Consider the following 12,707-nt stretch of genomic DNA (forward strand, 5'->3'; position numbering starts at 1 on the left):
AACTCTACAACTCTATGAAAGACTCAGATCAGGTATCTAAAAATAAATCGCTATAGTAAAAGAGAAATAACAAGAGGAGTGAAGTTTCCTACAGTTCTGCTGTGTTTGGTCCTCATGTGCATCTGACACTCTGCGGCGCGTCTCCGCCCCTCACACGCGCGTTTACAGCGCTAAATTAATCATATTTGCTAATTATTATACATTTACTTCATTGTCAGCTTCAAGTACTTCATTTATTATTGTTCAATGAACTGTGTCACAGTGTGACAAATGGCATGTGGAACTTATTCCCGCTGAAGCAGTGTTCCCGGGGGAACGCTTTGAGTGTAACCCTGTTCCCAGGCCTGTGTGTGCGTTTGTTGTTGTGACAACCCCAAATGATGGATTGGCAACAGGTGTGGGGGATTTACTCAGAGTTTGCGTGAGGCCTCATCAACAGTGGAGAGGATAAAAAGCAAGAGAGAGAGGTGGTGCGTGTGGTTTTTCTCCCTTGTGAAAAGTCGTTTTATTGGGTGGTAATAGTTACTGGAGGACGGGTGAATGAAGAGGACAGTGTTGCTTGATGAGGGATTCGAGAACAACAGCAGGAGAGTGAATTACCCTGTTTGCATTGGAGAGGAGCTGAGTAACTGAGAACTGAGTCTTGTAATTGCACACGTTTGACACTGAATTGGATGTGGTTTGGAGTGTTTGGATCACGATCATAAATATCACTGAGTGGATTGTATTGATTCATCACCGATCTCTTACCTCTCCCTCCTCTATAAATGGTGATGTGAACTCTGCCTGTGACTGTGAAGAAAAACATCTCAGAACATCCTCAGTGGCAGTGAGGATTGCGCCCTCCCCCTTCCCTTCGGACAGAAACCCGAATGTGAGTGCTGGCTTTAAATTGCACGTCGTGAAGTGAGTTTGCAGTGGCTAAAATTGATGTTTTCCCCCACAATATATGTTTGAAGTGGAATTGTCGTGTGTGTGTGTAAGCTACATTCCTTTTTGCCATGCACTCTCTATGTGTCATGAGGGCTGACTGTCAATAGTAAGAGTCCTGCGACACTGATTTGTTCCAACTGTCTGGATGTTGAGGATTTATCATCTGGGATGTGAATTAACCCCTTTGTTGTGCTAATAGGAGAAGAGATGCCCTGTTGAAATATTTACTATCTGCCTCAGAAAAGCTCTGTGCAACCTGTTGACTTCGAGTCTGCTGTATTCCTGCCATTCAACTGTATGGTGAGAGGTGTTCGCTCCTTCCAATACATGTGAATTGTATACTTGCCTGAAACATCCATTCTGTCTGTCTCAGAAGAAGCCCCATTCAGCCTGTTGACTTCGAGTCTGCTGTATCCCTGCCATTCAACTGTATGGTGAGAAGTGTTCGCTCCTTCCAATGCATGTGAACTGTATACTTGCCTGAAACATCCATTCTGTCTCAGAAGCCCCATTCAGCCTGTTGACTTCGAGTCTGCCGTATCCCTGCCATTCAACTGTATGGAGAGAAGTGTTCGTTCCTTCCACTGCCTGTGAACTGTATACTTGCCTGAAACATCCATTCTGTCCGTCTCAGAAGGAGCCCCATTCGGCCTGTTGACTTCGAGTCTGCTGTATCCCTGCTATTCGTCTGTATTGTGAGAAGTGTTCGTTCCTTCCAATGCATGTGAACTGTATACTTGCCTGAAACATCCATTCTGTCTGTCTCAGAAGAAGCCCCATTCAGCCTGTTGACTTCGAGTCTGCTGTATCCCTGCCATTCAACTGTATGGTGAGAAGTGTTCGCTCCTTCCAATGCATGTGAACTGTATACTTGCCTGAAACATCCATTCTGTCTGTCTCAGAAGAAGCCCCATTCAGCCTGTTGACTTCGAGTCTGCTGTATCCCTGCTATTCATCTGTATGAGGAAGCCCCATTCAGCCTGTTGACTTCGAGTCTGCTGTATCCCTGCTATTCATCCGTATTGTGAGAAGTGTTCGTTCCTTCCAACGCATGTGAACTGTATACTTTGTCTGAAGCATCCATTCTGTCTGTTTCAGTAGAAACCCTGCACAGCCTGTTGACTTAGAGTTTGTTGCATCCTTGTGGCCCACCTGTGCTGAGAGAGGTGACTGTCCTTTGTCACGAACGTGAGATGGGCACGCTTTGTCTGGAATATCCACTCTGACGGTGTCAGGAGAAGCCACCTTACTGTAAGACCGTGCACCTGCCGTATACGTACTTGACTGATATCATTCACCTCAAATTCCGTACCTGTGGAAGAAGGAAGGAAGGCTGGAATTACATACTTACCGGAGGAGACTTACCGGACCCCTCACTTGCCAAACACATCCCCACCTCAAGGCTGTGTATCTGCCGTGTACGGACCTGACCGATATCCATCCGTCCCAAATTCTGCATCTGTGAAGAAGGGAAGGGAGTTTGGAAGTATTTAATTACCAGGGGAGACTTACCAGACTGCGGGCTTGCCGATTGTATTCCCACCTGTGAAATACCTACTTGACCACCCATCTGTCCATCTATTGCGGGGCCCGCACAGAGGAAGAGGGCGGGAGAGTCCCCGGTCGCTGCACTGTTTACCTTCAAGCCCTGAGGGTAACAAAGAAGATTTTAGGTTAGGATTCCCAATTTGCTTTTACTTCAAAATAAAACTTGTCAAATTTATTCTCTGTCTCCGACTCTTCCCTCTGATACGCTCCTCGAGGTGGTCCTGGTTTAGGGGTGGGCGCAGTCCAGCTTGGCCCTCCTGACCTGTGACAACTGTTTGAAACAAAAAAAGGTTGTATTTCAGTAATAATTCTAAATTATCAAAATAAAATATATAAAATAAATAATAAAAAATATGATTTCAGTTACAATAATTAATCCTAAATTTCGACATTAATAACTTACTTTTAGCAACATCACACGCAGGCGCTCACAAGATCTCCAGGTTCTTACTTCTGTAGACTCGCACTAAACGGTTCATTTGAATCAGTGAGTGGTCGACTCCAGAACAGCTGCAATCGGATCATTCTAATTCGTAAACGAATCGTTTGGTGCGATTCGCGATCCGATTTAAAAGTTTATTTTGAAAAGACTCAGTTCGTTCATGATGAATCAGACACCGCTTCGGAGCACGTGATATATTAAAGGGAGTAACGATATGTTTTATGAAATGTAGTGAAGTTAAAAGTACGATCTGATGCTTTGGAATGTAGTGAAGTAAAAGTAAAAGTTACTCAAAATAAAACTACTCCAGTAAAGTAGCCTACAGATACTTGAAAAATGTACTTAAGTAGCCTACAGTAACGAAGTAAAGCTACTTCGTTTCTGTCCACCACTGGTAATAATTTAGCATTTTTCCTGTTCCAGAAAAGACATTACAATTGTGGTAGCTAATAAGTGACAAGAAGCCTGTTTACATAGTCTGTACAGTGTGAATAATTAGTATGTGTCTTCATTTATTTATTTATTTATTATTTTTTTAAATGTCTAATCTCTATAAAAACAAATGTTTATAGTAATTATAATAAGAACATATGAGCACTCAAGCAAAAATGACAGATTGTGCTCTGGCCTAACAATATCAGTGAATTCCAGAAACAGAAAGTTGTCATGAACTGAAGTGTGAATGTATGCGTGTCTGAATTCAAGCCCGTTTGCATGTGCAGCTCGTTTCGTGACTCCAAGTCTTGCGGTGTGGAGGCTGAGTGAAAAGCTCTCTCATGAATGAATGAACATCACGGCTAATGAAACGAACTGCTCCACTTCCACTGGCTCACACGCTCAAGTATGCAGACACAAACACGCTTCACAGGAGCACAACATGCTCGGCCAGCCCATCTATATTTAATACTGAAAATAGTAGATTTTTTTTTGATCTGGTATAACATAGTATAACATTTACTCTATTGTGAGGGGGTGGAGGGCAGAGCTTGAAATAAGTGAGGTTGGATGGGCCAGGTGATGGAGTGATGTGACCAAGTGAACCACTTGGTGGTTTCCATGCAAAAACAGCACAGTCTGAATGTGCGTGACCAAGCGGCCCATGAGGCCTTGCTGCCATTACTCAGTCTGCATGATTGGGTTGAGTGAAGTTTTAAGGAAAAACAGACCATTCATGAGGAACAAAAACCAATCTCTGACCTTCAACCAGAAGTTTTTCAATCCTCCATCTGTGTTTTTCTAATTAGAGATCTGCAATCAAACCCAAGCCCAATGGGACCTACTGAATGGTTGCCGTGATTTTGCCAAGTAAGACATGTTCCTGGATCAACATTTCTTGATGATCCTGTATCAACATTATTGTCCAAAAATATACTTAACCCAATCCCTACCCCTAAACCTAACCCTACCCATAATTTTCCTAAAATCATCGGGATATGATAGCTGATTGACAATGGTGTAAAAGCACCTAACCCTGATAGTAAGCCTAAAACAGATATTTCCTGAAAAGTTATATCTCAATTCTAATTGGTTGATTGGAATGTTGTTCAAGGATCAACAAGGATGTTGATCCAGGAACATGTTGTACGTGATGAAATCATGCTTGGCCCTACTGTACATAGAATGTGGTGAGTTTGGGTTAGCTTTTCATTTTTTTAAACTCTTATAACTATTTCCGGTTCAGGTCTGAAAACTGAAATGCATTAATTTCAATAATTTATGTTTAATCATTACCCAACACTGTACAAACTGTACTGAAGAGTGTGCAATAATTAGCCTAACAATAGGGGTTGTGATGGACCTGCAGGAGAGGATCTCTGGAAGATGTGATAAAAAAAAAAAAAAAAAAAAATTATTAATTAAGAATTGTATATAAAAAAATCTAAACAGTAAAATAAAAAATATACAAGTAAAATTATAAATTAAATTATGAATTAAAAATTCCAGATAATATTTTAATCATCTGTTTTGGCTTGGATTTAGTGCAATAAAACCCAATAATTTAATTTGAAAATGCATATATACGTATACTTTTTCACATTATATACAATATTTTTTCACATCTCATTAATATTTATTAATTACAGTGAAAATTTGGTGTAGAAATAATTTTCACTCAGAAATTGCTAGTAAATTTCACAACTAATTACACAGAAACAGCAAGTAACTTGACTGTTGATGTAAAGATGAAATTTTGAATTAGAAATAGAAAGATAAGACCCAAATAGTATTTCCCTGTAATACTCCAATAATGTTTTAATTACAATTTCGCTAAAATATTTTTTAGAGTGTATAAAGTATATAGCTGCGTTGATAAAAACAAATCTGCTAATTATATATTATATTTAATTATATTATTCAAATTTAATTTAGTAAGTTAAATGTAATCACATAATTAATTAAATTAAATTTTTAAATATTTTATATAATAAATACATTTAAAGGTTAGAACACATTGGTGCTTTATTTAATCCTGGACAATGATGCAGCTACAGATATAAATGTGATACCACAAATTATGTATCCACCTTAGTAACCTACGGAGTCCCGCACGTCACGCAAGAAAAGATTAATAATTAGTGTGCACGATTTACTAATTTGTTCCCTCAATGTACTAAAATCTGCTCACAATTACTATTTAGTTCCCTTGATTTGCTAAATCAATTAATAATTCATTCTCTCGATTTATAAATCATTTACACGATTTAGCAAATCAAGGGAACGAATTAGTAAATTGTGCGATTCAGCCTACTTTTTTCCTGTATGCCATGTGCAGGGCTCCGTAGTAACCACCCCAAACACCCTAGCAACATAGGATATGCCTTAGCAACCTAAAATAATGACTCTGCCATTGCTTTGTGTTTGCATTTTTGTGTCTGGTATTATTTTTAAATAAAATAACATTTTTAGAAGTTAATAATATTTGAATTATTTGAAATCTTAGAATTGTTCAAGTTATTTATTTAGACTGAAGGGCTTCAGCTGCCAAAGAAGGTTAGAGAACCTCTGTTCTAATACATTATATAAAACTAGTGTTCTAATGCATGCAGTGTAGACGGACTATAATTGAACAGCCATGTCAGTACATACCTAATTTATTTTACCGCTTTGGTTTTCTATCTTGAGAACGTTTTCAGGTTTTAAAGGTGAGAAAGTATTAGGGTTCAGTTCTCACACGGTATGCTACATATTTAACTGAAGAACACATTTGCGTAAAGACAGAAGCGGTTTGCTTTCATCCAAAGTGCTGAACTTTATTTCCCTTCAAAAAGGCAAAGATGCTATCAGAAACAAAATGCTGATGCTCAAACCCCCGAGAGGAAACATGTTGACCTGTAGGTTGCACACGTCCAGTCAGACCAGTGGTGAGAGGTTCAGCGAGCGAACACGTGTGCCCAGAGGACGGACCGGAGGAGAAATTCAGGCTCCAGGGGTTTGGAGATCAATGCACATCAATTCTGTGCTCCATTTTTCTGCCTCTCTTCCTCATTGGAGTGCTTAATGAGAGCCAGTTTGAAACATGCTGATTCCCTAAAATTTATTTTTGGCATGGACATTAGTGTAATTTGCATAGAATAATCAGACCGGTAATCAGTCTTGCTTGGCTGTTGTCCACAAAAACTTGCACGGTGATACAGGTGTAACATTTTGCAACTCTACACCCATATGTGGATTTGCATCTGTTCATTTCTATTTGGGTCACTGGACTACAGAGAAAGTTTTGTAAATTAAAAAGAGAGCCATGGTACTTTTTGTACATGATGGCTGCAACATTTGCATGGGCAAGAATGACTCAAATGAAGTCAAACGCGTTCAAATCAAATTTCCTGATTGATTTGTGAAATTCTGAAACCTTTAGGTCACATCCATAGATCTTATTTTCAGAAATCTTGGAAGGAATATACAGACACTCTGTCTGGGGTAGCGTACCCATTGCTGTGCCTGCAAACATGCTGCCGCCCCCTTAATCTACAGCGGTGGGGGAGCAACGGCATGCTGGGAAAACAAACCACAGGCAAAATCAGTGAGATAACTAGGACAGGTCAAAACTTTTCAAATAGACGCACTGATTTCGAAATACAGCCCTGAAAGACAAAAAAAGATGAAACCGAAGAGGACGTTGTTCTGACACTGCTCACTTGTAGACCTTTGGGTTTATGGATAAATTGAAGTTTGAAAATGTGTTTTAAGGCAGTGTGTTTAGATTTTGTACTAACTTGGATTTAAGGGTGAATCTCAAAACCTGTGCGGGTCAAATATTACCCAAAAGCAAAGCAAAAATAATGAAATAATAAATTATCTTTTGCAAGTCTTTTGACTTTGAGTCAAAAGACATACTTTGTCACACTGTATATATATAACCCTAAAAGTGTTTTTTTTTTTTTTTTTTTTTTTGATTGGTCAAAGACATCCATTGCGTGTTCACACAGGAAAACAAAAACGGCACAAGTGGAAACACACAATTGTTGTGAATGGATGCTTATTCAAAGGTCTTGGCTGCATTTTTTTTAAGTTAACTTTCAAAATGCAGTTTTTTGTTTCAGCTTCAGGTCAGTCAGAGCACTCCTGGTATGTACAGCCGTACACCTGCAGGCGCCAATTAAAACAATATCACATCTACAAGTTGATATGGGCAGTGGTCAAAAAGGCAGTAAAAATGCTTTTTTTTTTTTTTTTTTAATCACACGGCATATTTTATAACAACAGATCAATGTAGGACAAATAAAAGTTTAACCATTTACTGCATTTTAAATAATGACAATAGGCCTACTAATTCTATTCAGTTTTATGTTTTGTGACAGTGAAAATGCCCTGTCATGTCAACAACCCATGCATACATCATTTTTAGAGTGCTACATCACACTCACAGTTCAATAAACAACCACGTAAATATGTTTGTAAAACTAGTTTTTTTATGCGACTAAGCTTCTGCTACCAACTGATATAACTAATGACTAATAGGCTAACAATTTCTGAGAAGTTATTAGTAACATTAAGGGGGCAGCACCATTATTAGATATTGCCTTCATACTTTAAGAAGTTAAAATTGAGTAATTTACATTTTAGACCCAATAGTCCCTCCAGAAAATAAATCTGAAAACAGAAATAATTTGAGCTCAATTGTGCAAATCTTTTTTTTTTTTTTTTTTTGGTAACAAGCTCCATGATGTTGAATCGTTGTTCAGGTTTCTCTGTGACTAACAAGGTTTAATCTTGGCTGACAAAACTACGGAAGCACCTGATTCAGCATTCACCTCATACCATATGCGCTTTCTCGGCCCTTAAAATATCTTATCTTCAGAATTAGACCTTAATTTCTCCTCTGTCTGGTTGATATTTCCCGGGGCATGATCATTTGCGCAGCATGGATTGTATCAGATTCATGCAAATAAGGATCATCGGTGACAGACTTTGATTGTAACATCAAAGGGAAAGTTTGAGTGGTTAGGGTGCACGCCGAGGCCAGCAGAGTAAAGGTTTCGCATTGAAATGATGCCGATTTGCATATATGCTAATGAGGGCACTATTACATTTTACTAGTAGCTTTCTGCTTTCAGGGTAGGGAAATCCTTATTCGACTTGTTCAGGTAATCAGGTCACTCACTGTGAATCTCTTTAATTCTTTATACATGCAAGTATGAGAGTGTTATGACTCATGCTAAATAGTCATGAGATTAATTAGGCTAATTAAGAGCTGCTTACAGTACAAGGTCACAAAAGCGTGCAGAATATATTTGTAGCACATAAATGTGTAATTATGTTCCTCTCCGCTTATTTCTGAATGTTTTTTTTTTTTGTTTTTTTTTTTACACGTTAGCCCAACATAGATCTTTGCAACAAATTCAACCTTTCCAATGTACAACTGGGTCACATGGACTCAAATGCTCATGCATTTTTAATAAAAGAGTTTGTATAAATTGCACGCATTGCAAATGTTTGGGAGACAACAAGAACGCCACTGTTTGCATTTTGTTCCTTTGGATAACTGTGAAAATTAATATTGAAGTGTATGTGTCTTAAACCCAGTTGGTGACAGGTAATTTATAGCATTGTTTACAGTGTCCAAATTAATATTTAATATGCTCTGTATCCTGATATATATATATATATATATATATATATATATATTTAAGTTACAGGTGGTCAGAAATTATAGGAACCTAAATTAAAACTACAATCTATATAAAATATTGGTACTTTGATAAAAATGTCATACAAATTAATTTTGTCAAAATCCATGGCCATTATATCAAGATTTTTAATGAAAATATATCTGCTGTTGGTGGCCAAATGTTTTAATTATAAGGAATTTAAACAATTAATTAATTGTTTCTTTTGTTCATTATGCACTCGGAAAAAAAAGTGTTTTCTGAGAGTGAGGCTGCATTTATATGAAAAAAAAGTATATATATATATATATATATATATTGTCACGGGAGGAGCACAAGACAGACACAGTGGGCGTGGCGTCAGGCCTCGGAGAGGCTTTTATTAACAGAAATCATAAAACAAAGGGAATAAAAGTGGCCAAAGGGGGGAAGTGTCCAAAATAACAGGGAATCTGGTGTCCTCGTTGTGCTGCGGGGTTTGTGTGGGTCGGGCAGTGTTCACCGAGGAAGGGTCCAGGCAAGGGGCGGAGTCCGGCGGCCGCACGCGATCCCCTCCTAGGTCCGGGGCGCGAGGGGCGGCGGCTTCTCCTAGCGGCCGCGTCTCTCTCATTGGCCGCGGCGCTGGTAGGGGATGGACGGCCCGGCATCCTGGCCCGTCGGCCGTGTAAACGGGTGCGGTTCTCCTCCGGATCGCGGGTCCGGCAGCTCACGTCTTGGTGGCGCGGGAGTCCCTCAACGCTCCCTTCCTGGACCCACGAGGACACCAGCGTGCATGCACGGGGAAGAGACCGGTCTCCTGAGGAGAGGCGCGTTGGGCTTTTAAACAGCGGCGGTAATGAGGCTCCACTTCCTTCAGGTGTGCCCCATCACACGCCGCCAGCCCTGACTCGTCCAGCGCCCCTCCTCTCACACACCCACTCCAGTCGGGAGCCTGGTGAAGGGCGGCGATTTAGGACGGGGTGCCGGTGATAATCAGGGAGGAGGCAGCTGACTCGTCACATTCCCCCTCCCAAGCGACATCCCCGTCATCAGGGCGCCGCCCACACGGGAGTGCTACCATCCTCAACCAGGCTCCAAACGGTCGGAGTGGGCGGGGCTTCCTCTCCGGGCGGTCCTCCCTCTCGCAGCGCACCAGAACAGGGACAGAGAAACCGGGTTTTAGTGACAGCCTCAACCAACCACAGGGTAAAATGACAATGGAAAAGTCACTTACCCCTTGTGTGGCTGGGAGGCTGTCCCCAGTTTTCCTCCGTCCCAGTCTGGGTTCTCACGAACGTTTGCAAGCGAGAGGGAGTGACGTCACCAGACGTTTCCCAACTGCGCTGTCTAGGCTCCGCCTTGCCCGCATTCTCCACCAGTGTCACGGGAGGAGCACAAGACAGACACAGTGGGCGTGGCGTCAGGCCTCGGAGAGGCTTTTATTAACAGAAATCATAAAACAAAGGGAATAAAAGTGGCCAAAGGGGGGAAGTGTCCAAAATAACAGGGAATCTGGTGTCCTCGTTGTGCTGCGGGGTTTGTGTGGGTCGGGCAGTGTTCACCGAGGAAGGGTCCAGGCAAGGGGCGGAGTCCGGCGGCCGCACGCGATCCCCTCCTAGGTCCGGGGCGCGAGGGGCGGCGGCTTCTCCTAGCGGCCGCGTCTCTCTCGTTGGCCGCGGCGCTGGTAGGGGATGGACGGCCCGGCATCCTGGCCCGTCGGCCGTGTAAACGGGTGCGGTTCTCCTCCGGATCGCGGGTCCGGCAGCTCACGTCTTGGTGGCGCGGGAGTCCCTCAACGCTCCCTTCCTGGACCCACGAGGACACCAGCGTGCATGCACGGGGAAGAGACCGGTCTCCTGAGGAGAGGCGCGTTGGGCTTTTAAACAGCGGCGGTAATGAGGCTCCACTTCCTTCAGGTGTGCCCCATCACACGCCGCCAGCCCTGACTCGTCCAGCGCCCCTCCTCTCACACACCCACTCCAGTCGGGAGCCTGGTGAAGGGCGGCGATTTAGGACGGGGTGCCGGTGATAATCAGGGAGGAGGCAGCTGACTCGTCACATTATATATATATATATATATATATATATAAATAAAAATGTTTTTTTTTTTTTTTTTTTGATTGTATATGTCTTTAATGTCAGTTGACCTTAATATGTGCCTTCTGCTAAAGCTTTTTAGATTTTTAAGTTAAAATATTAAGCTAAAAATATCTGAAGTTTAGGGAAATAGATTTAAAGCTGAACTTTTAAAATAAATGTGACATTTTAAGGGAAAACAAACATTCAGATACATATTTTAACTTCAAATCTTGATTTTATCTGTTAACTACACTTGGATTTTAATGTTTGTATAATCTGCAATGTCACAGCTGTAAAAATGCCTGTAACTTATAGTCAGAAGTCTTCTGCGGCATAATCTGATTCTAATAGTGTGCATTAAGTTGTGTGGGAGCTGCTCAGCTCGTTGCGTGACCTCCTGGTGTCCTGTCTGCCTGTGCTCACTCAACGGGAATGAAAAAGTGATGGAGGACAAGTTTCATGCATCGTCACAACACACATCCGCAACAGTGAACTCTGTTATCTCCGATGGCTGAAGCTGTGAAACGAGGCTGTCTTTGAATTGAACTTATCTTATCTAACAGTTTTGTGGGACAGACTCAATATTTGACATCTAACTGCGGAAGAAAGTCACTTTAGCTGTCTGTGGAAAGTGCAACTCAGTTCAGTGTTGAGAGTATGGTTCTTTAAATCAACTAGAAGCAATATTGTATTTGAATGTAATTTAAGGCACACTTAAAAATGCCTTAAAGTCAATAAATTTACTTTTCTTTATCAATTTCGATCAGTGATCATAAAGTCTCCAAATCAACAATTACAAGCTAATTGCAGTTAAAAAAGGTCTTACATTGGAAGAATTTAAAGTCTTTAAAATGTAAATATATGACACTGAACATTGCATGTACTGCAAAAAAAAAAAAAAATGAATATAAGAAACTATAAGAAAGTCGATGGTAAAAAAAAAAAAAAAAAGGGAACAAACGTCAATGAATAATTAACAGAAATAAACTTTAACATAGGGTTTGGTGTTTTAACACTATTTAATGCAATAAATGTCAATATTAATTCCAACATTTCAAGATGTATAAAATAACTTTAATGTATTATGAACAAAACCTGCAGAAACTTTTTTTTTATTATAAATAACTCAATGTTATATTTTATATGCAGTGCAGTTACAGTCGGACATTGCTCTTTTTAGCAGTCACTGTATGCATGGAAAACCTAAATTCTCAGACTTGTTTTGCAGTATAATGATGTTTGTATTGGTTCTGTAAATGTGATCATTCACCTGAAATGAATTCTGGGTATAATCCGCTTCAAGGTGACATTTGCACATGAATGGTTTCAGCATGCAGAGAACCATCCAAATGGGCAAGTGATACTCTTGGCAAAGGCAAACACAGTTGCTAATATTTTGTCTCCACATAGATGACAACTTTCATAATGTGAAAGTGCAAGCTGACAGTCTCTTGCTACAGTATATGCAATGTCAACCCGTTCTCATCAGTCTGCGTATAAATAACACGACTTTACACTTTCTATTTGCGTATAATGCATACGCCAAATGCCATTTTTGCGTGCATATGATACGCCAATCCTTCCCATTAATTTCGGTGGAGAGCAGATGCGTCCAAATA

At 40.6% G+C, this 12,707-nt stretch overlaps 1 long non-coding RNA gene across 1 annotated transcript; it reads left to right on the forward strand.

The window, feature by feature from the left end:
• Nucleotides 1-271: 271 nt before the first annotated feature.
• LOC128022086 (uncharacterized) lies at nt 272-2,600 on the forward strand. The gene is made up of 3 exons (XR_008185851.1): nt 272-874; nt 1,133-1,367; nt 2,035-2,600. It is a non-coding gene; the product is annotated as an uncharacterized LOC128022086 (long non-coding RNA).
• Nucleotides 2,601-12,707: the final 10,107 nt, after the last annotated feature.

Source organism: Carassius gibelio, chromosome A11 (assembly GCF_023724105.1).
Source record: "Carassius gibelio isolate Cgi1373 ecotype wild population from Czech Republic chromosome A11, carGib1.2-hapl.c, whole genome shotgun sequence".
Lineage (NCBI taxonomy): Eukaryota > Metazoa > Chordata > Actinopteri > Cypriniformes > Cyprinidae > Carassius > Carassius gibelio.